Source organism: Schistocerca gregaria, unplaced genomic scaffold (assembly GCF_023897955.1).
Source record: "Schistocerca gregaria isolate iqSchGreg1 unplaced genomic scaffold, iqSchGreg1.2 ptg000481l, whole genome shotgun sequence".
Lineage (NCBI taxonomy): Eukaryota > Metazoa > Arthropoda > Insecta > Orthoptera > Acrididae > Schistocerca > Schistocerca gregaria.
In genome coordinates, this window is record NW_026061891.1 from 1,435,644 (window position 1) to 1,462,768 (window position 27,125).

Here is a 27,125-nt window from a genome sequence, read left to right on the forward strand (position 1 = left end):
GAGTAAAGTTTCTAGAATGCGAAGTAAAATTGACAATTTATTGCGACATTCCCACCCACCTAATGACGATAGAACACACAAATTACGTCGTGATTCAATTCATTGGACACCAGCCGACTTATCTCCGACGTTCTAACGGTGTCTCTATCACCAGATGGATGTTCAATTTGGCAGACTAGTTTTTTGTTGACGTCTCAAAACTCACAGTTAATTCTTACTGTCAGATCCTGGTATTGACGATGGAACACACAAATAGCGTCGCGATTCACTACTTACAACTCAAGACGACATATATACAATCGTCTATTGGTGTCTCGGTAGCCGGATAATCGTTTTTTGTCATTCTAGTTTCTCGAATCAGTCGTAAAACTGACAGTTACTTGTAATAAACCCATCCTCTCACTGACGATGGAACACCAGTATTGCGATGCGATTCAATACATCGTCTTCCAGCAGAATTATCTCCAAGCATCTATTACTGCGTGGGTCACCACATGATCGTTCACCTGCGAGTAAAGACTCGGGAATCCGACGCAAATCTGACTGTTAATTGCGACGTTACGACCCTCTTAATGACTGTGGAACACACAAATTTCGGCGCGATTCAATACATGGAAATCCAGCCGACTTATCTACAATGGTCTATTGGAGCTTCGGTCACCTTGATAGCAGTTTTCCTGAGAGTCTAGTTTGTCGAATCCGACGTAAAACTGACATTTAATTGTATTCCTGCCACCCTCTCAATTAAGATGGAACATACATATTGCGACGCGATGCAATACATCGTCTTGCATCAGAATTATCTCTAAGCATCTATAACTGCCTGGGTCACCACACGATCGTTCTCCTGTGAGTAATGTTTCGCAAATCCGAAACAAAATTGACAGTTAATTGCGACATTGCCGTCCTCGTAATTACGATGCAACACACAAATTGCGTCGCGATTCAATACATCGATCTCCAGCCGACTTATCTCCGAGCGTCTAACGCTGCCGCGATCACCAGATGGTCGTACTCTTTGGCAGTCAAGTTTCTTGTCTCCGTCTCATAACTCACAGTTAATTCTTACCGACAGATCCTGGTATTGACGATGGAACATGAAAATAGCGTCGCGATTCTATACATCGATGTCTAGCGTAACTATCTACAAGGGTCTATTAGTGCCTCGGTCACCGGATGTTCGCGTTTTGTCAGTCTAGTTTTAAAATCCGACGCAAAACTGACAATTTATTTAATTCCTCCCATCCTCTCAATGTCAATGGAACACATTCTGCGATGCTCTTCTGTACATCGTCTTGCAGCAAAATTATCTCCAAACATCTATTACTGCCTGGGTCACACCATGATCGTTGTCCTGTGAGTAAAGATTCGCGTATCCGAAACAAAATTGACAGTTAATTGCGTCATTCCCGAATTCCTAATGAAGATGCAACACACAAATTGCTTCGCGCTTCTATACATTGATCTCTAGCCGACTTATCAACAAGGGCCTATTGCTATCTCGGGAATTTGATTGACTTTTTAATGTAAGTCTAGTTTGTCGAATCCGACACAATACTGAAAAAAAAATTATAATCCTTCCATTCTCTCAATGAGGATAGAACACCCATATTGCGAGGCGGTTCAATAATTCGCCTTCCAACGGAATTATATCCAAGCATCTATTACTTCCTCGGTCACTACATGATCGTTCTCCTGTGAGTAAAGTCGCGACCCGACGGAAAACTGACAGTTAATTGCGATATTCCCACCATCCTAATCACGATGCAACACAGAAATTGCATCGCGATTCAATATATTGGTCACCAGCCGATTTATCTCCGAGGTTCCAACGCTGCCTCGATCAACAGATGGTCGTTCTCATTGGCTTTCAAGTTTCTTGTCACCGTTTCAAAACTCACAGTTAATTCTTACGGTCCCCTATCCTAGTATTGACGATGGAACACACAGACGGCGTCGCGATTCATACATCGAACTACAGCCGAATAATCTACAAGGGTCTATTATTGGTGCCTCGGTAACCCTTGATAGTCTTTTTGATGAGAGCCTAGTTTGTCGAAACCGACGCAAAACTGACATTTAATTGTATTCCTCCCACACTCTAAATTAAGATGGAACATACATATTGCGACGAGATGCAATACATCGTCTTGCATCAGAATTATCTCTAAGCATCTATAACTGCCTGGGTCACCACACGATCGTTCTCCTGTGAGTAAAGTTTCTCGAATCCGACGCAAAACTGACAATTAATTGCGACGTTTCCGCCTTCCTAATATCGATGCAACACACAAAGTGCGTCGCGATTCAATAGCTGGTCCGCAGACGACCTATCTCCGAGGGTCTAACGCTGCCTCGATCACCAGATGGATGTACAATTCGGCTGTCAAGTTTCTTGTCTCCGTCTCAAAACTCACAGTTTATTCTTACCTTCAGATCCTTGTATTGACGATGGAACGCACAAATAGCGTCGCGATTCAATACATCGAAATCCAGCCGACATATCTACAAGGGTCTATTGGTACTTCAGTCACCTTGATAGTCGTTTTCCTGAAAATCTAATGTCGTATCCGACGTAAAACTGACATTTAATGTATTCCTCCCACCCTTTCAATTAAGATGGAACACACAAACTGCTAAGCTATTCAATAGATCGTATTGCTGCAGAATTTTCTCCAAGCATCTGCTACTGCCTCGGTCACCACATGATCGTTCTCGTGCAAGTAAAGTTTCGGGAATCCGACGCAAATCTGACAGTTCATTGCGACGTCACCACCATCTCAATGACGATGGAACACACATACAGCAACGCGATTCAATACATCGTCTTGCAGCAGAATCGTCAACAAGCATCCATTACTGTGTGGGTCACCTCATGATCGGTCCCGCGTGAGTAAAGTTTCTCGACCTTCCCCCCTCTCCTAATGGCAATGTAACACACAAATTGCGTGGTAATTCAATACATTGGTCACCAGCCGCCTTATCTCCGGCGGTCTAACGATGCCTCGATCACCAGATGGTGGTACACTTTGGCAGTCAAGTTACTTGTCTCCGTCTCTAAACTCACCATTAATTCTTTTCGTCCCATCCTGGTATTCACCGTGTAACACACAAATAGCGTCACGATTCAATACTTCGAACTCCAGCCAACTTATCTACAAGCGTCTATTGGTGCCTCGATCACCTTGATTGTCGTTTTCCTGAGAGTCTACTTTGACTAATCAGACGCAAAATTGACAGTTGATTACGACGTTCCCGCCCGCGTAATGACAATGCCATACACAAGTTGCGTCGCGATTCAATACATTGACCCCCAGCTGACTTATCTCCGAGGGTATAACGCTGCCTCCATCATCAGATAGACGTATTCTTTGGCAGTCAAGTTTCTTGTGTCCGTCTCGAACCTCACAGTTAATTCTTACCGTCCCATCCCGTTATTGACGATGGAACACAGAAATAGCGCCCACACAGAAGCATACCGACAATCCTTCCTATACGAGACTGGAATAGAAGGGAGAACCGATAGAGGTACTTAGGGTACAAACTGCCACACACCGTCAGGTGGCTTGCGGAGGTTGGATGTAGATGTAGATGTAGATGAGACTCAATTCATCTTCTTGCAGCAGAATTATCTCCAAGAGTCTATTACTGCCTGAGTCACCACATGTTGGTTCTCCTGCGAGTAAAGTTATAGGAATCTGGCGCCAAACTGACACTTACTTGCGACGATACCACCATCATACTGACGATGGAACAAACCAATTTCGACGCGATTCAATACATTTGTCCCCAGCACACTTATCTCAGAAGTTATAACACTGAATCGGCGACTAGAAGGTCGTACTCTTGGCACTCAAGAGGGTCTAACACTGACTCATCACCAGATGGACGTACTCTTTGGCAGTCAAGTTTCTTGTCTCCGTCTCATATATCACAGTTAATTCCTAACGTCCGATTGTGGTATTGACGATAGATCACACAAATAGCGCACGATTGAGGCGACTTATCAACATGGGTTTATCGGTGCCTCAGTCACCGGATAGTAATGTTTTGTCAGTCTAGTTTTCGATTCCGACGCGAAACTGACAATCAATTGTAATCCTCCCAACCTCTCAATGACGATGGAACACACATACTGCGATGCGATTCAAAACATCGCACTGCAGCAGAATGTTCTAAAAGCATCCATTGCTGCCTTGGACACCAATTGATCGTTCTCCTGTGAGAAAGATTCGGGAATCCGACGTAAATCTGACAGTTAATTTAGACGTTACCACCCTATTAATGACGAAGCAATACACAAATTTCGTCGCGATTCAATCCATTGGTCACCAGCCGATTATCTCCGAGGGTCTAACGCTGCCCCATCACCAGATAGACGTACTCTTTGGCAGTCAAGTTTCTTGTCTCTGTCTCATAACTCACAGTTAACTCTTACCGTCACTTAATGGTATTGACGATGGAACACACAAATAGCGTCGCGATTCAATACATCGATGTCTAGCGTAACTATCTACAAGGGTCTATTGCTGCCTCGGTCACCGGATGTTCGCGCTTTGTCAGTCTAGTTTTCAAATCCGACGCAAACTGACAGTTAATTTTATTCCTCCCATCCTCAAAATTACGATGGAACACACATACTGCGATGGTTTTCAGAACAACGTCTTCCAGCAGATTTATCTCCAAGCAATCATTACTGCCTGGGTAACCACATGGTCGTTGTCCTACGAGTAGAGTTTCGGGAATCCGACGCAAATTTGACAGTTAATTGCGACGTTCCCACCATCCTAATGGCGATGCAACAAAGAAATTGCGTCGCGATTCATTGCACTGGTCACCAGCCGACTTATCTCCGAGTGTCTAACGCTGCCTCATACCAGATGGACGTAGACTTTGGCAATCAAGTTTCTTTTCTCAATCTCATAACTCACAGTTAATTCTTAGGGTCTGATTATGGTATTGACAATGGAACACACAAATAGCGTCGCGATTCAATACGTCGATGTCCAACGTAACTATCTACAAGGGTCTATTGGTGCCTCGGTCAATGGGTGGTCATGTTTTGTCATCTAGTTTTCAAATCCGTCACAAAACTGACAGTTAATTTTATTTCTCCCTTCCTCTCAATGACGATGGAACACATTCTGCGATGCTCTTCAGTACATCGTCTTGAGGTAGAATTATCTTCAAGCATCTATTACTGCTTGGGTGTGTTCACCCGTGAGTAAAGTTTCGCGAATTCGAAGTAAAATTGACAATTTATTGCGACATTCCCGCCCTCCTAATGACGATAGAACACACAAATTGCATCGGGATTGAATACATTGGACATCAGCCGACTTACCTCCGAAGTTCTAATGCTGCATCGATCACCAGATGGATGTACAGTTTGGCAGTCAAGTATCTTGTCTCCGTCTCAAAACCACAGTTAATTCTTACCGTCACATCCTGGTATTGACGATGGAACACACAAATAGGGTCGCGATTCAATACATGGATGTCTAGCGTAACTATCTACAAGGGTCTATTGCTGCCTTGGTCACCGGATGGTCGCGTTTTGTTAGTCTAGTTTTCAAATCCTACGCAAAACTGACAGTTATTTTTATTCCTCCCATCCTCTCAATTACGATGGAACACACACAATGCGATGGTTTTCAGAACATCGTCTTCCAGCAGATTTATCTCCAAGCATCTATTACTGCCTGGGTCACCACATTATCGTTCTCCTGCGAGTAAAATTTCGGGAATCCGACGCAAATTTGACAGTTAATTGCGACATTCCCACCATTCTAATGACGTTGCAACACAGAAAATGCGTCGCGATTCAATAAATTGGTCACTAGACGACTTATCTCCGAGGGTCTAACGATGCCTCATACCAGATGGACGTACTGTTTGGCAGTCAAGTCTCTCTTCTCCCTCTCATAAGTCACAGTTAATTTTTAACGTCAGATCCTGGTGCTGACGAGGGAACACAAAAATAGCGTCGCGATTCAATACATCGATGTGCAGCGTAACTATCTACAATGGTCTATTGGTGCCTCGGTCACCAGATGGTCGCGTTTTGCCATCTAGTTTTCAAAACCGATTCAAAACTGACAGTTAATTTTATTCATGCCATCCTCTCAATGACGATGGAACACATTCTGCGATGCTCTTCAGTACATCGTCTTGCAGCAGAATTATCTTCAAACATCTATTACTGCCTGGGTCTTTTCTCCTGTGAGTAAAGTTTCGCGAATCCGAAGTAGAATTGACAATTTATTGCGATATTTCCGCCTTCCTAATGACGTTGCAACACAGAAATTGCGTCGCGATTCAATACATTGGCATTAGCCGACATATCTCCGAGGGTCTAACGCTGCCTCATACCAGATGGACGTACTCTTCAGCAATCAAGTTTCTCTTCTCCCTCTCATAACTCACAGTTAATTCTTACCGTCAGATCCTGGTATTGACGATGGAACACACAAATAGCGTCGCGATTCAATACATCGATGTCCAGCGTAACTATCTACAAGGGTCTACTGGTACCTCGGTCACCGGATGGTCGCGTTTTGCTTTTGTCATCTAGTTTTCAAATCCGACGCAAAACTGACAGATAATCTTATTCCTCCCATCATCTCAATAACGATGGAACACATTCTGCGATGCTCTTCACTACATTGTCTTGCAGCAGAATTATCTCCAAACATCTATTACTGCCTCGGTCAGTTCTTCTGTGAGAAACGTTTCGCGAATCCGAAAATTATTGCGAATTCCCGCCTTCCTAATGACGATAGAACACACAAATTGCGTCGCGATTCAATACATTGGACACCAGCCGACTAATCTCACACGTTCTTATGCTGCATCGATCACCAGATGGATGTACAGTTTGGCAGTCAAGTATCTTGTCTCCGTCTCAAAACCACAGTTAATTCTTACCGTCAGATCCTGGTATTGACGATGGAACACACAAATAGCTTCGCGAATCAATACATCGATGTCCAGCGTAACTATCTACAAGGGTCTATTGCTGCCTTGGTCACCGGATGGTCGCGTTTTGTTAGTCTAGTTTTCAAATCCGACGCAAAACTGACAGTTATTTTTATTCCTCCCATCCTCTCAATTACGATGGAACACACATACTGCAATGGTTTTCAGAACATCGTCTTCCAGCAGATTTATCTCCAAGCATGTATTACTGACTGGGTCACCACACGATCGTACTCCTGCGAGTAAAATTTCGTGAATCCGACGCAAATTTGACAGTTAATTGCGACATTCCCAATATCCTAATGACGTTGCAACACAGAAAATGCGTCGCGATTCAGTAAATTGGTCACTAGACGATTTATCTCCGAGGGTCTAACGATGCCTCATACCAGATGGACGTACTGTATGGCAGTCAAGTCTCTCTTCTCCCTCTCATAAGTCACAGTTAATTTTTAACGTCAGATCCTGGTGCTGACGAGGGAACACAAAAATAGCGTCGCGATTCAATACATCGATGTGCAGCGTAACTATCTACAATGGTCTATTGGTGCCTCGGTCACCAGATGGTCGCGTTTTGCCATCTAGTTTTCAAAACCGATTCAAAACTGACAGTTAATTTTATTCATGCCATCCTCTCAATGACGATGGAACACGTTCTGCGATGCTCTTCAGTACATCGTCTTGCAGCAGAATTATCTTCAAACATCTATTACTGCCTGGGTCTTTTCTCCTGTGAGTAAAGTTTCGCGAATCCGAAGTAGAATTGACAATTTATTGCGATATTTCCGCCTTCCTAATGACGTTGCAACACAGAAATTGTGTCGCGATTCAATACATTAGTCATCAGCCGACTTATCTCAGTGGGTCTAACGATGCCTCATACCAGATGGACGTACTCTTTGGCAGTCAAGTTTCTTTTCTCCCTCTCATAACTCACAGTTAATTTTTAACGTCAGATCCTGGTGCTGACGAGGGAACACAAAAATAGCGTCGCGATTCAATACATCGATGTGCAGCGTAACTATCTACAAGGGTCTATTGGTGCCTCGGTCACCAGATGGTCGCGTTTTGCCATCTAGTTTTCAAAACCGATTCAAAACTGACAGTTAATTTTATTCATGCCATCCTCTCAATGACGATGGAACACATTCTGCGATGCTCTTCAGTACATCGTCTTGCACCAGAATTATCTTCAAACATCTGTTACTGCCTGGGTCTTTTCTCTTGTGAGTAAAGTTTCGCGAATCCGAAGTAGAATTGACAATTTATTGCGATATTTCCGCCTTCCTAATGACGTTGCAACACAGAAATTGCGTCGCGATTCAATACATTGGCATTAGCCGACATATCTCCGAGGGTCTAACGCTGCCTCATACCAGATGGACGTACTCTTCAGCAATCAAGTTTCTCTTCTCCCTCTCATAACTCACAGTTAATTCTTACCGTCAGATCCTGGTATTGACGATGGAACACACAAATAGAGTCGCGATTCAATACATCGATGTGCAGCGTAACTATCTACAAGGGTCTACTGGTACCTCGGTCACCGGATGGTCGCGTTTTGCTTTTGTCATCTAGTTTTCAAATCCGACGCAAAACTGACAGATAATTTCATTCCTCCCATCATCTCAATAACGATGGAACACATTCTGCGATGCTCTTCACTACATTGTCTTGCAGCAGAATTATCTCCAAACATCTATTACTGCCTCGGTCAGTTCTTCTGTGAGAAACGTTTCGCGAACCCGAAAATTATTGCGAATTCCCGCCTTCCTAATGACGATAGAACACACAAATTGCGTCGCGATTCAATACATTGGACACCAGCCGACTAATCTCACACGTTCTTATGCTGCATCGATCACCAGATGGATGTACAGTTTGGCAGTCAAGTATCTTGTCTCCGTCTCAAAACCACAGTTAATTCTTACCGTCAGATCCTGGTATTGACGATGGAACACACAAATAGCTTCGCGAATCAATACATCGATGTCCAGCGTAACTATCTACAAGGGTCTAGTGGTGCCTCGGTCACCGGATGGTCGCGTTATGCTTTTTTCATCTAGTTTTCAAATCCGACGCAAAACTGACAGATAATTTTATTCCTCCCATCACCTCAATAACGATGGAACACATTCTGCGATGCTCTTCAGTACATTGTCTTGCAGCAGAATTATCTCCAAACATCTATTACTGCCTCGGTCAGTTCTTCTGTGAAAAAAGTTTCGCGAATCCGAAAATTATTGCGACATTCCCGCCTTCCTAATAACGATTCCTAATGACGATGAAACACAGAAATTGCGTCGCGATACAAAACATTGGTCACTAGCCAACTAATCTCCTAGGGTCGCGATTTGTCATCTAGTTTTCAAATCCGACGCAAAACTGACAGTTAATTTTATTCCTCCCATCCTCTCAATGACGATGGAACACATTCTGCGATGTTCTTCAGTACATCGTCTTGAGCCAGAATTATCTTCAAACATCTATTACTGCCTGGGTCTGTTCTGTGAGTAAACTTTCGCGAATCCGAAGTAAAATTGACAATTTATTGCGACATTCCCGCCCTGCTAATGACGATAGAACACACAAATTGCGTTGTGATTCAATACATTGGACACCAGCCGACTTATCTCCGACGTTCTAATGCTGCATCGATCACCAAATGGATGTACAATTTGGCAGTCAAGTTTCTTGTCTTCGTCTCAAAACTCACAGTTAATTCTTACCGTCAGATCCTGGTATTGACGATGGAACACACAAATAGCGTCGCGAATCAATACATCGATGTCTAGCGTAGCTGTCTACAAGGGTCTATTGGTGCCTCGGTCACCGGATGGTCGCGTTTTGTCATCTAGTTTTCCAATCCGACGCAAAACTGAAAGTTAATTTTATTCCGCCCATCCCCTCAATGACGATGGAACATACATACTGCGATGGTTTTCAGAACATCGTCTTCCAGCACTTTAATCTCCAAGCATGCCTGGGTCACCACATGGCCGTTCTCCTGCGAGTAAAGTTTCGGGAATCCGACGCAAATTTGACAGTTAATTGCGATATTCCCACCATCCTAATGACGTTGCAACACAGAAATTGCGTCTCGATTCAATACATTGGTCACCAGCCGACTTATCTACGTGGGCCTAACGATGCCTCATACCAGATGGACGTATTCTTTGGCAGTCAAGATTCTCTTCTCCCTCTCATAACTCACAGTTAATTCTTACCGTCAGATCCTTGTATTGACGATGGAACACACAAATAGCGTCGCGATTCAATACATCGATGTCCAGCGTAACTATCTACAAGGGTCTATTGGTGCCTCGGTCACCAGATGGTCGCGTTTTGCCATCTAGTTTTCAAAACCGATTCAAAACTGACAGTTAATTTTATTCATGCCATCCTCTCAATGACGATGGAACACATTCTGCGATGCTCTTCAGTACATCGTCTTGCAGCAGAATTATCTTCAAACTTCTATTACTGCCTGGGTCTTTTCTCCTGTGAGTAAAGTTTCGCGAATCCGAAGTAGAATTGACAATTTATTGCGATATTTCCGCCTTCCTAATGACGTTGCAACACAGAAATTGCGTCGCGATTCAATACATTGGCATTAGCCGACATATCTCCGAGGGTCTAACGCTGCCTCATACCAAATGGACGTACTCTTCAGCAATCAAGTTTCTCTTCTCCCTCTCATAACTCACAGTTAATTCTTACCGTCAGATCCTGGTATTGACGATGGAACACACAAATAGCGTCGCGATTCAATACATCGATGTCCAGCGTAACTATCTACAAGGGTCTACTGGTACCTCGGTCACCGGATGGTCGCGTTTTGCTTTTGTCATCTAGTTTTCAAATCCGACGCAAAACTGACAGATAATTTTATTCCTCCCATCATCTCAATAACGATGGAACACATTCTGCGATGCTCTTCACTACATTGTCTTGCAGCAGAATTATCTCCAAACATCTATTACTGCCTCGGTCAGTTCTTCTGTGAGAAACGTTTCGCGAATCCGAAAATTATTGCGAATTCCCGCCTTCCTAATGACGATAGAACACACAAATTGCGTCGCGATTCAATACATTGGACACCAGCCGACTAATCTCACAGGTTCTTATGCTGCATCGATCACCAGATGGATGTACAGTTTGGCAGACAAGTATCTTGTCTCCGTCTCAAAACCACAGTTAATTCTTGCCGTCAGATCCTGGTATTGACGATGGAACACACAAATAGGGTCGCGATTCAATACATGGATGTCTAGCGTAACTATCTACAAGGGTCTATTGCTGCCTTGGTCACCGGATGGTCGCGTTTTGTTAGTCTAGTTTTCAAATCCGACGCAAAACTGACAGTTATTTTTATTCCTCCCATCCTCTCAATTACGATGGAACACACATACTGCAATGGTTTTCAGAACATCGTCTTCCAGCAGATTTATCTCCAAGCATGTATTACTGACTGGGTCACCACACGATCGTACTCCTGCGAGTAAAATTTCGTGAATCCGACGCAAATTTGACAGTTAATTGCGACATTCCCAATATCCTGATGACGATGCAACACAGAAATTGCGTCGCGATTCAATACATTAGTCACCAGCCGTCTTATCTCCGTGGGTCTAACGATGCCTCATACCAGATGGACGTACTCTTTGGCTGTCAAGTTTCTTTTCTCCCTCTCATAACTCACAGTTAATTCTTACCGTCAGGTCCTGGTATTGCCGATGGAACACACAAATAGCGTCGCGGTTCAATACTTCGATGTCCAGCGTAACTATCTACAAGGGTCTATTGGTGCCTCGGTCACCGGATGGTCGCGTTTTGTCAGTGTAGTTTTCAAATCCGACGCAAAACTGACAGTTAATTTTATTCCTCCCATCTTCTCAATAACAATGGAACACACATAATGCGATGGTTTTCAGAACATCGTCTTCCAGCAGATTTATATCCAAGCATCTATTACTGCCTGGGTCACCACATTATCGTTCTCCTGCGAGTAAAATTTCGGGAATCCGACGCAAATTTGACAGTTAATTGCGACATTCCCACCATCCTAATGACGTTGCAACACAGAAAATGCGTCGCGATTCAATAAATTGGTCACTAGACGACTTATCTCCGAGGGTCTAACGATGCCTCATACCAGATGGACGTACTGTTTGGCAGTCAAGTCTCTCTTCTCCCTCTCATAAGTCACAGTTAATTTTTAACGTCAGATCCTGGTGCTGACGAGGGAACACAAAAATAGCGTCGCGATTCAATACATCGATGTGCAGCGTAACTATCTACAAGGGTCTATTGGTGCCTCGGTCACCAGATGGTTTCGTTTTGCCATCTAGTTTTCAAAACCGATTCAAAACTGACAGTTAATTTTATTCATGCCATCCTCTCAATGACGATGGAACACATTCTGCGATGCTCTTCAGTACATCGTCTTGCAGCAGAATTATCTTCAAACATCTATTACTGCCTGGGTCTTTTCTCCTGTGAGTAAAGTTTCGCGAATCCGAAGTAGAATTGACAATTTATTGCGATATTTCCGCCTTCCTAATGACGTTGCAACACAGAAATTGTGTCGCGATTCAATACATTAGTCATCAGCCGACTTATCTCCGTGGGTCTAACGATGCCTCATACCAGATGGACGTACTCTTTGGCAGTCAAGTTTCTTTTCTCCCTCTCATAACTCACAGTTAATTTTTAACGTCATATCCTGGTGCTGACGAGGGAACACAAAAATAGCGTCGCGATTCAATACATCGATGTGCAGCGTAACTATCTACAAGGGTCTATTGGTGCCTCGGTCACCAGATGGTCGCGTTTTGCCATGTAGTTTTCAAAACCGATTCAAAACTGACAGTTAATTTTATTCATGCCATCCTCTCAATGACGATGGAACACATTCTGCGATGCTCTTCAGTACATCGTCTTGCAGCAGAATTATCTTCAAACATCTATTACTGCCTGGGTCTTTTCTCCTGTGAGTAAAGTTTCGCGAATCCGAAGTAGAATTGACAATTTATTGCGATATTTCCGCCTTCCTAATGACGTTGCAACACAGAAATTGCGTCGCGATTCAATACATTGGCATTACCCGACATATCTCCGAGGGTCTAACGCTGCCTCATACCAGATGGACGTACTCTTCAGCAATCAAGTTTCTCTTCTCCCTCTCATAACTCACAGTTAATTCTTACCGTCAGATCCTGGTATTGACGATGGAACACACAAATAGCGTCGCGATTCAATACATCGATGTCCAGCGTAACTATCTACAAGGGTCTACTGGTACCTCGGTCACCGGATGGTCGCGTTTTGCTTTTGTCATCTAGTTTTCAAATCCGACGCAAAACTGACAGATAATTTTATTCCTCCCATCATCTCAATAACGATGGAACACATTCTGCGATGCTCTTCACTACATTGTCTTGCAGCAGAATTATCTCCAAACATCTATTACTGCCTCGGTCAGTTCTTCTGTGAGAAACGTTTCGCGAATCCGAAAATTATTGCGAATTCCCGCCTTCCTAATGACGATAGAACACACAAATTGCGTCGCGATTCAATACATTGGACACCAGCCGACTAATCTCACACGTTCTTATGCTGCATCGATCACCAGATGGATGTACAGTTTGGCAGTCAAGTATCTTGTCTCCGTCTCAAAACCACAGTTAATTCTTACCGTCAGATCCTGGTATTGACGATGGAACACACAAATAGCTTCGCGAATCAATACATCGATGTCCAGCGTAACTATCTACAAGGGTCTAGTGGTGCCTCGGTCACCGGATGGTCGCGTTATGCTTTGGTCATCTAGTTTTCAAATCCGACGCAAAACTGACAGATAATTTTATTCCTCCCATCACCTCAATAACGATGGAACACATTCTGCGTTGCTCTTCACTACATTGTCTTGCAGCAGAATTATCTCCAAACATCTATTACTGCCTCGGTCAGTTCTTCTGTGAAAAAAGTTTCGCGAATCCGAAAATTATTGCGACATTCCCGCCTCCCTAATAACGATAAAACACACAAATTGCGTCGCGATTCAATACATTTTACACCAGCCGACTAATCTCACACGTTCTTATGCTGCCTCGATCACCAGATGGATGTACAATTTGGCAGTCAAGTTTCTTGTCTCCGTCTCAAAACTCACACTTAATTCTTACCGTCAGATCGTGGTATTGACGATGTAACACACAAATAGCGTCGCGATTCAATACATCGATGTCTAGCGTAAGTATCTACAAGGGTCTATTGGTGCCTCGGTCACCGGATGGTCGCGTTTTGTTAGTCTAGTTTTCAAATCCGACGAAAAACTGACAGTTAATTTTATACCTGCCATCCTCTCAATTACGATGGAACACACATACTGCGATGGTTTTCAGAACATCGTCTTCCAGCAGATTTATCTCCAAGCATCCATTACTGCCTGGGTAACCACATGGCCGTTCTCCTGCGAGTAAAGTCCAATGTATTGAATCCCAACGCAATTTGTGTGTTCTATCGTCATTAGCAGGGCGGGAATGTCGCAATAAATTGTCAATTTTACTTCGGATTCGCGAAAGTTTTCTCACAGAACAGACCCAGGCAGTAATAGATGTTTAAAGATAATTCTGCCTCAAGACGATGTACTGAAGAACATCGCAGAATGTGTTCCATCGTCATTGAGAGGATGGGAGGAATAAAATTAACTGTCAGTTTTGCGTCGGATTTGAAAACTAGATGACAAATCGCGACCCTAGGAGATTAGTTGGCTAGTGACCAATGTTTTGTATCGCGACGCAATTTCTGTGTTTCATCGTCATTAGGATGGTGGAAATGTCGCAATTAACTGGCAAATTTTCGTCGGATTCGCGAAACTTTACTCGCAGGAGAACGATCATGTGGTGACCCAGGCAGTAATTGAAGCTAGGAGATAAATCTGCTGGATGACGATGTTCTGAAAACTTTCGCTGTATGTGTGTTCCATCGTAATTGAGAGGATGGGAGGAGATAAAAATAACTGTCAGTTTTGCGTCGGATTTGAAAACTAGACAGACAAAACGCGACCATCCGACGACCGAGTCACCAATAGACCCTTGTAGATAGTTTCGCTAGACATCGATGTATTGAATCGCGACGCTATTTGTGTGTTCCATCGTCAATACCACAATCTGACGGTAAGAATTAAATGTGAGTTTTGGGACGGAGACAAGAAACTTGACTGCCAAATTGTACATCCATCTGGTGATCGAGGCAGCATTAGAACGTCGGAGATAAGTCGGCTGGTGTCCAATGTATTGAATCACAACGCAATTTGCCGATTCACGAATCTTTACTCACAGAACAGACCCAGGCAGTAATAGATGTTTGAAGATAATTCTGCGTCAACACCATGTACTGAAGAGCATCGCTGAATGTGTTTCATCGTCATTGAGAGGATGGGAGGAATAAAATTAACAGTCAGTTTTGCGTCGGAATTGAGAAGTAGACTGTCAAAACGCGACCATCCGGTGACCGAGGCACCAATACACCCTTGTAGATAGTTACGCTGGACATCGATGTATTGAATGCCGACGCTATTCTTGTGTTCCATCGTCAATACCAGGATCTGACGGTAATAATTAACTGTGAGTTATGAGAGGGAGAAAAGAAACTTGACTGCCAAAGAGTACGTCCAACTTATATGAGGCAGCGTTAGACCCTCGGGGATAAGTCGGCTGGTGACCAATGTATTGAATCGGGACGAAATTTCTGTGTTGCAACGTCATTAGAGTGGTCGGAACTTTACTCGCAGGAGAACGATCGTGTGGTGACCCAGGCAGTAATAGATGCTTGGAGATAAATCTACTGGAAGACGATGTTCTGAACACCATCGCAGTATGTGTGTTCCATCGTAATTGAGAGGATGGGAGGAATGAAATTAACTGTCAGTTTTGCGTCGGATTTGAAAACTAGATGACAAAACGCGACCATCCGTTGACCGATTCACCAATAGTACCATGTAGACAGCTACGGTAGACATCGATGTATTGAATCGCGACGCTATTTTTGTAGTCCATCGTCAATAGCAGAATCTGACGGTAAGAATTAATTGTGAGTTTTGAGAAGGAGACAAAAAACTTGACTGCCTAATTGTACATCCATCTGGTGATCGAGGCAGCATTAGAACGTCGGAGATAAGTTGGCTGGTGTCCAATGTATTGAATCCCAACGCAATTTGTGTGTTCTATCTTCATTAGGAGGGCGGTAATGTCGCAATAAATTGTCATTTTACTTCGGATTCGCGAAACTTTATTCACAGAACAGACCCAGGCAGTAATAGATGTTTGAAGATAATTCTACTGCAAGACGATGTACTGAAGAGCATCGCAGATTGTGTTCCATCGTCATTGAGAGGTTGGGAGGAATAAAATTAACCGCCAGTTTTGAGTCGGATTTGAAACCTAGACTGACAAAACGCGACCATCCGGTGACCAAGGCACCAATGGACCCTTGTAGATAGTTACGCTGGACATCGATGTATTGAATCGCGATGCTATTTGTGTATTCAATCGCCAATACCAAAATCTGACGGTAAGAATTAACTGTGAGTTTTGAGACGGAGACAAGAGACTTGACTGCCAAATTGTACATACATCTAGTGTTCGAGTCAGCATTATAATGTCGGAGATAAGTCGGCTGGTGTCCAAAGTATTGAATGCCGACGCAATTTGTGTGTTCTGTCGTCATTAGGAGGGCGGGAATGTCGCAATAAATTATCAATTTTACTTCGGATTCGCGAAACTTTACTCACAGAACAGACCCAGGCAGTCTAGCGTAACTATCTACAAGTGTCTATTAGTGCCTCTGTCACCGGATGGTCGCGTTTTGTCAGTCTAGTTTTCAAATCCGACGCAAAACTGACAGTTAATTTTATTGTTCCCATCCTCTCAATGCGTCGCGATTCAATACATTGGCATTAGCCGACATATCTCCAAGAGTCTAACGATTCCTCATTCCAGACGGACGTACTCTTTGGCAGTCAAGTTTCTTTTCTGCCTCTCATAACTCACAGTTAATTCTTACCGTCAGATCCTGGTATTGACGATGGAACACACAAATAGCGTCGCGATTCAATACATCGATGTCCATCGTAACTATCTACAAGGGTCTATTGGTGCCTCGGTCAGCGGATGGGCGCGTTTTGTCAGTCTAGTTTTCAAATCCGACGCAAAACTGACTTTTATTTTATTCCTCCCATCCTCTCAATGACGATGGAACATATTCTGCGATGCTCTTCAGTACATCGTCTTGAAGCAGAATTATCTCCAAACATCTATTACTGCCTGGGTCACCACATACTCTGTTCTCCTGTGAGTAGAGTTTCGCGAATCCGAAGTTAAATTAACAATTTACTGCTACATTCCCGTCCTCCTAATGACGATAAAACACATAATGCGTAGCGATTTAATACATTGGACACCAGCCGACTTATCTCTGACGTTCTAACGCTGCCTCGATCACCAGATGGATGTACAATTTAACAGTCAAGTTTCTTGACTACGTCTCAAAACACACGGATAATTCTTACCGTCAGATCGTGGTATTGACGATATAACACATAAATAGCGTTGCGATTCAATACATCGAAATCCACCCGACTTACCTACAATGGTCTATTGGTGCCTCGGTTGACGGATTACCGTTTTTTGTCAATATAGTTTCTCGAATCCGACGTAAAACTATCAGTTAATTATAATCCTCCCATCCTCTCAATGACTGTGGAACACAAACTGCGATGCGATTCAATACATCGTCTTGCAGCAGAATTATTTCCAAGCATCCATTACTGCCTGGGTCACCACATGATCGTTTTCCTGAGAGTAAAGTTTCTTGAATCCGACGCAAAACTGGCAGTTAATTGCGACATTCCCGCGCTCCTAATGACGATGCCACACACAAATTGCGAGCCGATTCAATACATTGTTCCCCAGCCGACTTATCTCCGGGGGTCTAACGCTGCCTCCATCAGCAGATAGACGAACTCTTAGGCATTCAAGTTTCTTGTCTCCGTCTCATAACTCAGTTAATTCTTATTGTCCGATCCTGGTATTGACGATGGAACACACAAAAAGCGTCGCGCTTCAATACATCGAACTCCAGCAGACTTATGTACAAGGGCCTATTGGTGCCTCGGTCACCGGATGGTCGCATTTTGTCAGTGTAGTTTTCGAATCCGACGCAAAACTTATAGTTAATAGTAACCCTCCCTTCCACGATGGAACAAACATACTGCAATGCGATTCAAAACATCGTCTTGCAGTAGAATTATCTCCTAGCATCTGTTACTGCCTGGGTCACCACAAGCATCGATTACTGCCTGGGTCACCACATGATCGTTCTCCTGTGAGTCAAGTTTCACGAATCCGAAGCAAAATTGACAGTTTATTGCGACATTCACGCTCTCCTAGTGACGAAGGAACACACAAATTGCGTTGGGATTCAATACATTGGTCACCAGCTGACATCTCCGAGGTTCTAACGCTGAATCGATCACCAGATGGACGTACTCTTTGGCAGTCAAATTTCTTGTCTCGTCTCAAAACTCACAGTTAATTCTTACCGTCCCATTCAGGTATTGACCATGGAACACACAAGTAGCGTCGCGATTCAATGAATCTAAATCCAGCAGAATTATCTACGAGGACCTAGGTGCCACGGTCACCGGATGGTCGCGTTTTATCAGTTTAGTTTTCGAATCCAACGCAAAACTGACAGTTAATTGTGACCCTCCCATACTCTCAATGACGGTGGAACACACATACTGCGATGCAGGAAAGACGCTCAGTAGCTCGGTACGGGCTTTTCTTAAAGCTCCTAGAACATACCTTCACCGAAGAGTCAAGCAGTATATTGCTCCCTCCTACGTATATCTCGCGAAGAGACCATGAGGATAAAATTAGAGACATTTGAGCCCACACAGAAGCATACCGACAATCCTTATTTCCACGCACAAAACGAAACTGGAATAGAAGGGAGAACCGACAGAATTACTCAGGGTACCCTCTGCCACACACCATCAGGTGGCTTGCGGAGTATGAATGTAGATGTAGATGCAGATGCAATTCAATACATCGTCTTGCAGCAGAATTATCTCCAAGCATGTATTAGTGCCTGGGTCACCACATGTTCGTTCTCCTGCGAGTAAAGTTACAGGAATCTGGCGCAAAACTGACACTTAATTACGACTATACCACACTCATAATGACGATGGAACAAATTTCGACGCGATTCAATACATTTGTCCCCCGCACACTTATCTCAGACGTTCTAACGCTGAATCGGTCACCAGATAGACGTACTCTTGGCAGTCAGGTTTCTTGTGTCCGATTCAAAACTCACAGTTAATTGTCATCGTTCGATCCTGGTATTGACAATGGAACTCACAAATAACGTCGCGATTCAGTACATCGAACTCCATCCGAATTTCCTACAAAGGTCTATTGGTGCCTCAGTCACCGGATGGTCGCGTTTTGTCAGTCTAGTTATCGAATCCGACGCGAAGCAATGCGATTCAATACTGCCTGCGTCACCACAATCATCGATTACTGCCTCGGTCACCAAATGAACGTTCTCTTGTGAGTCAAGTTTCGCGAATCCGAATCAAAATTGACAGTTTATTGCGTCATTCCCGCCCTCCTAGTGACGATGGAACACACAAATTCCGTTGCGATTCAATACATTGGTCACCAGCCGACTTATCTCCGAGTTTCTAACGCTGAATCGATCACCAGATGGACGTACTCCTTGGCATTTATGTTTCCTCTCTCCGCTTCAAATTTCACAGTTAATTTTTAACGTCCGATCCTGGTAATGATGACGGAACACACAAATAGTGTCGCGATTCAGTACATCGAACTCCAGCCGACTTATCTGCAACGGTCTATTGGAGTCAGGGTCGGGATGGTAGCGTTTTGTCAGTCTAGTTTTCGATTCCGACGCAAAACCGACAGTCAATTGTAATCTTCCCAACCTCTCGATGATGATGGAACACACATAGTGCCATGCGATTCAATACATCGTCTTGCAGCAGAATAACCTCCAAGAATCTGTTACTGCCTGGATCACCACATAATCGTTCTCCTGTGAGTAAAGTTTCGCGAATCCGAGGCAAAATTGACAATTTATTGCGACATTCCTGCCCTAATAATGACGATGGAACACACAAATTGCGTCGTGAATCAATACTTTGTCCCCTAGCTGACATATCTCCGAGGGTCTACATTGCCTTGATCAGCAGATAGACGTACTCTTTGGCAGTCAAGTTTCTTGTCTCCGACTCAAAACTCACAGTCATTTCTTACCGTGCCATCCCGGTAGTGACGATGGAACACACAGATAGCGTCGCGTTTCAATACATCGAACTCCAGCCGACTTATCTACAAGGGTCTATGGGTGCCTCCGTAACCGGATGGTCGCGTTTTATCAATCTAGTTTTCGAATCCGACGCAAAACTGACAGGTAATTGTAAACCTCCCATCAACTCAATGACGATGGAACACACATACTGCGATGCGATTCAATAAATCTTGTTGCAGCACAATAATCTCCAAGCATCTGTTACTGCCTGGGTGACCACATAATCGTTGTCCTGCGAGTAAAGTTTCAAGAATCCGACCAAAACTGACAGGTAAATGGGACGTTCCCACCTTCCAAAGGTCGATGAGACACATAAATTGCGTCGCTTTTCAATACATTGGTCCTCAGCCGACTTATCTCCGAGGGTCTAACGCTGCCTCGATAACCAGATTGACGTAGTCTTTGGCATTCAAGTTTCTTGTCTCCGTCACATAATTCACAGTTAATTCTTACCGTCCGATCCTGGTATTGACGATGGAACACACAAATAAGGTCGCGATTCAATACATCGAACTCTAGAATAATTATCTACAAGTGTCTATTGGTGTCTCGGTCACCGGATGGTCGCGTTTTGTTAGTCTAGTTTTCAAATCCGACGCAAAACTAAAAGTTAATTTTATTCCTACCATCCTCTCAATGACGATGGAACACACTGCGTCGCTCTTCAGTACATCGTGTTGCAGCAGAATTATCTCCAAGCATTAATTACTGTCTGTGTCACCACATGATCGTTCTCCTGTGAGTTAAGTTTCGCGAATCCGAAGCAAAATTGACAGTATATTGCGACATACCCGCCCTAATAATGACGATGGAAAACACAAATTGCGTCGCGATTCTATACATTGGTCACCAGCCGACTTATCTCCAAGGTTATAACGCTCTCTCGATCACCAGACGGACGTACTTTTTGGGAGTAAAGTTTCTTGTCTCCGTCTCTAAACTCACAGTTAATTCTTACCGTCAGATTCTGGTATTGACGAAGGAACACACAAATTGAGTCGCGATCAACACATCGAAATCCAGCCTGTGTGATCGTTCTCCTGCGAGTAAAGTTTCGGGAATCCCACGCAAATCTGATAGTTAATTGCGACGTTACCACCCTCTTAATGACGATGCAACACACAAATTTCATCGCGATTCAATAAATTGGTCACCAGCCGACTTATCTCCGAATGTCTATCGCTGCGTCGATCACCTGATGGTCGTATTATTTGGCAGTCAAGTGTCTTGTCTCCGTCCCAAAACTCACAGTTATTTCCGACCGTGCCATAGTGGTAATGACGAAGGAAGACACAAATAGCGTAGCGCTTCAATACATCGAACTCCAGCCGACTTATCTACAAAATTCTATTGGTGCCTCGGTCACAGGATTGACGCGATTTTTCAGTCTAGTTTTCGAATCCGACTCAAAACTGGCAGTTTATTGTAATCCTCCCACCAACTCAATGACGATGGAACACACGTACTGCGATGCTTTTCAGTACATCGTCTTGCAGCAGAATAATCTCCAAGCATCTATTACTGCCTGGGTCACCATATGATCGTTCTCTTGTGAGTAAGGTTTCGTGAATCCAATGCAAAATTGATAGTTTATTGCGTTCTTCCCGCCCTCCTAATGTATATGCAACACACAAATTGCGTAGCGATTCAATACATTGGTCCGCAACCGACTTATATCCGAGGGTCTAACGCTGCCTCTATCACCAGATGGACGTACTCTTTGGCAGTCACGTTTCTTGTTTCCGTATCTAAGCTCACCATTAATTCTTACTGTCACATCCTGGTATTTACCATGTAACACACAAATAGCGTCACGATTCAATACATCGAACTTAAGCAGACTTATCTACAAGGGTCAATTGGTGCCTCGGTCACCTTGATAGTCGATTTCCTCAGAGTCTAGTTTCTCGAATCCGTCGCAAAACTAACTTTTATTTGTATTCCTCCTAATTACGATGAAACATACATATTGCGACGCGATTCAATACATCGTCTTCCAGCAGACTTATCTCCAAGCATCCATTACTGCCTGAGTAACCACACGATCGTTCTCCTGTGAGTACAATTTCTCGAATCCGACGCAAAACGGACAGGTAATAGCGACTTTACCACCCTCTTAACATCGATGGATCAGAAAAATTTCGTCGCGATTCAATACATTGGTCCCTAGCTGACTTATCTCCGAGGGTCTAACGCTGCCTCGGCGCCAGATAGTAGACTTGACAGTCAAGTTTCATGTCTCCGACTCAAAACTCACTGTTAATTTTTACCATGTAATCCTGGTATTGACGATGGAACACACCAATAGCGTCCCGAGTCGATACATCGATCTCCAGCCGAATTATCTACAAGGGTCTATTGGTGTCTCGGTCACCATGGTAGTCGTTTTGCTGAGAGTCTAGTTTCTCGAATCCGACGCTAAACTGATATTAATTTGTATTCCTCCCACCCTCTCAATTACGATGGAACGCACATACTGCGAAGCGCTTCAGTACATCGTCTTGCAGCAGAATTATCTCCAAGCATGTATTACTGGGTCACCACATGGTCGTTCTCCTGTTAGTAAAGTCGCGAGCCCCACGCAAAACTGACAGTTGAATGCGACGTTCTCGCCCTCCTAATTACTATAACGCAAACAAATTGTGTCGCGATTCAAAACATTGTTCCCCAGCCGACTTATCTCCGAGGGTCTAACGCTGTCTCGATCAGCAGATAGACGTACTCTTTAGGAGTCAAATTTCTTCTCTCGGACTCTAAACTCACAATCAATTCTTACCGACCCATCCCGGTATTGACTGTGGAACACACAAATAGGGTCGCGATTCAGTACATCCAACTCCAGCCGATCATTCTACAAGTGTCTATTGGTGCCTCGGTCGACGGAGAGTGGTTTTTTGTCAATCTAGTTTCTCGAATACGTCGTAAAACTGGCAGTTAATTGTAATCGTCCCATCCTCTCAATGACGATGGAACAGCCATATTGGGATGCGATTCAATACATAGTCTTTCCAGCAGAATTATCTCCAAGCATCTATTAATTCCTGGGTCACCACATGATCGTTCTACTGCGAGTAAAGTTTCAAGAGTCCGACGCAAACCTGACAATTCATTGCGACGTTCCCGCCTTCCAAATGTCGATGCAACACACAAATTGCCGACTTACCTCCGAGGGTCTAACGCTGCCTCGATCACGAGATGGACGTACTCTTTAGCAATCAAGTTTCTTGTCTCCGTCGCCCGATCCTGGTATTGACGATGGAACGCACAAATAGCTTCGCGATTCAATCCATCGAAGTCTAGCATAATTATCTACAAGGTTCTATTGGTGCCTCTGTCGCCGGATGGTCGCCTTTTTGTCAGTCTAGTTTTCAAATCCGACGCAAAACTGTCAGTTAATTTTATTCCTCCCATTATCTCAATGACAATGGAACACATTCTGCGATGCTCTTCAGAACATCGTCTTGCAGCAGAATTATCTCCAAACATCTATTACTGCCTGTGTCACCACATTCTCTGTTCTTCAGAGAGTAAAGTTTCGCGAATCCGATTTAAATTTGACAATTTATTGCGACATTCCCCCACTCCTAAAGACGATAGAACACACAAATTGCGTCGCGATTTAGTACACTGGACACCAGCCGACTTACCTACGAGGGTCTAACGCTGTCTCATCAACAGATAGACGTAATCTTTGGCAGTCACGTTTCTTGTCTCGGTCTCAATACTCACAGTTAAATCTTACCGTACGATCCTGGTACTGACGATGGAACAAACAAATTTCGTCACGAATGTGTAACGCTGCGTCGGTCACCAGATGGACGTACTATTTGGCAGTCAAGTTTCTTGTGTCCATCCTAAAACTCACAGTTATTTCTTATCGTGCCATTCTGGCAATGACGATGAAAAACACAAATAGCGTCGTGATTCAATATATCGATCTCCAGCCGATTTATACACAAGGGCCTATTGCTACCTCGGTCATTTGATAGTCGTTTTGATGTTAGTCTAGTTTCTCGAATCCGACGCAAAACTGACAAACATAGAACAACGCCATTCAATGAATCGTCTTCTAACAGAATTATCTCCAAGCATCTATTACTGTCTGGGTCATCACATGATCGTTCTCCTGTGAGTGAAGTCGTGAACCGGACGCAAAACTGACAGTTAATTGCGACGATACTCTCATGACGATGGTACAAATAAATTTTGACGCGATTCAATACATTGGACCCCAGCAGACTTATCTCAGAAATTCTAACGCTCACTCGGTCACCATATGGACGTACTCTTGGCAGTCAGGTCTCTTGTCTCCGACTCAAAACTCACAGTTAATTCTTATCGTTGCTTCCAGGTATTGACCATCGAACACATAAATAGCGTCGCGATTCAGTACATCGAACTCCAGTCGACTTAACTACATGGGTTTATTGGTGCCTCGGTCACCGGTTGGTCGCATTTTGTCAATCTAGATATCGAATCCGACGCAAAACTGACAGTTAATTGTAATTCTCCCAACCTCTCAATGAGGATGGAATACACATAGGGCGACGCCATTCAATGAATCGTCTTCTAACAGAATTATCTCCAAGCATCTATTACTGTCTGGGTCATCATATGATCGTTCGCCTGTGAGTGAAGTCGTGAACCCGACGCAAAACTGACAGGTAATTGTAATTCTCTAATCAACTCCATGACGATGGAACACACATACTGCGATGCGATTCAATACATCGTCTTGCAGCAGAATTGTCTCCAAACATCTGTTACTGCCTGGGTCACATATGAGCGAAACACACAAATAGCGTCGCGATTCAATACATCGATGTCCAGCATAACTATCTACAAGGGTCTATTGGTGCTTCGGTCACCGGATAGTCGCGTTTTGTCAGTCTAGTTTTCAAATCCGACGTAAAACTGACAGCTAATTTTATTCCTCCCATCCTCTCAGTGACGATCGAACACACATACTGCGATACATTTCAGTACATTGTCCTGCAGTAGAATTATCTACAAGCATCTTTTACTGCCTGGGTCACCTCATGATCGTTCTCCTATGAATAAAGTTTCAGGAATCCGACGCAAAAGTGGCAGTTAATTGCGACGTTCCCGCCCTCGTAATGACAATGCGACACACAATTTGCGTCGCGATTCAACACTTGTCCCCCAGCTGATTTATCTCCTAGGTTCTAACGCTTCCGAAATCAGCAGATAGACGTACACTTTGGCAGTTTAAGTTTCTTGTTTCCGTCTCTAAACAGTTAATTCTTACCGTCCAATCCCGTTAGTGACGATGGAACACAGAAAAAGCGTCGCGATTCAATACATCGAACTCCAGCATAACTATCTACAAGGGTCTATTGGTGCTTCCGTCACCGGATAGTCGCGTTTTGTCAGTCTAGTTTTCAAATCCGACGTAAAACTGACAGCTAATTTTATTCCTCCCATCCTCTCAGTGACGATCGAACACACATACTGCGATACATTTCAGTACATTGTCCTGCAGTAGAATTATCTACAAGCATCTTTTACTGCCTGGGTCACCTCATGATCGTTCTCCTATGAGTAAAGTTTCAGGAATCCGACGCAAAAGTGGCAGTTAATTGCGACGTTCCCGCCTTCCTAATGTCGATGCAACACACAAATTGCATCGCGATTCAATACACTGGTGACCAGCCGACTAATCTCCAACGTTCTAACGCTGCCTCGATCGGCAGATGGACGTAATGTTTGGCAGTCAAGTTTCTTGTCTCCGTCTAAAAACTCACAGTAAAGTCTTGCTGTGCCATCCTGGTATTGACTATGAAACACACAATTATCGTCGCAATTCAATATATCGAACTCCAGCCGAGTTATCTACAAGGGTCCAATGCACCAATGGACCCTTGTAGACCCGGTCACCGGTTGGTCGCGTTTGGTCAGTCTAGTTCTCGATTCCGACGCGAAACTGACAGTCAATTGTGATCCTCTCATTCTCTCAATGACGATGGAACACCCACATTGCGATGTGATTCAGTACATCGTATTCCAAGAGAATTATCTCCAAATAACTAATACTAACTGGGTCATCACATGACCTTTCTGCTGTGGGTGAAGTCGCGGACCCGACGCAAATCTGAAAGTTAAATGCGACGTTCCCGCCCTCCTAATGACGATAGAACACACAAATGGCGGCGCGATTGTCCGCAGCAAACTTATCTGCGAGGGTCTAACGCTTCCTCGATCCTCGATCGAGTTTCATGTTCCGTCTCAATACTCACAGTTAATTCTTACCGTCCCATTACGGTATTGACGATGGAACACACTAATAGCGTCGCGATTCAATACATCGATCTCCTGCCGATTTATCTACAAGGTCCTATTGCTACCTTGGTCATTTGATAATCGTTTTCATTACAGTCTAGTTTCTCGAATCCGACGCAAAACTGACATTTGTGTCTATTCCTCCCAACTTCTCAATTACGATGGGATTTAATACATCGTCTTGCAGCAGAATTATCTCCAAGTATCTATTACTGCCTGGGGCACCACATGATCGTTCTCCTGTGAGTGAAGTCGTGAACCGGACGCAAAACTGGCAGTTAATTGCGACAATCATACCATCCTAATGACGATGCAACACAGAAATTGCGTCGCTATTCAATACATTGGTCCGCAGCCGACTTATCTCCTAGGGTCTAACGCAGCCTCATCACCAGATAGACGTACTCTTTGGAAGTCAAGTAAAGTCTCCGTCTCATAACTCACAG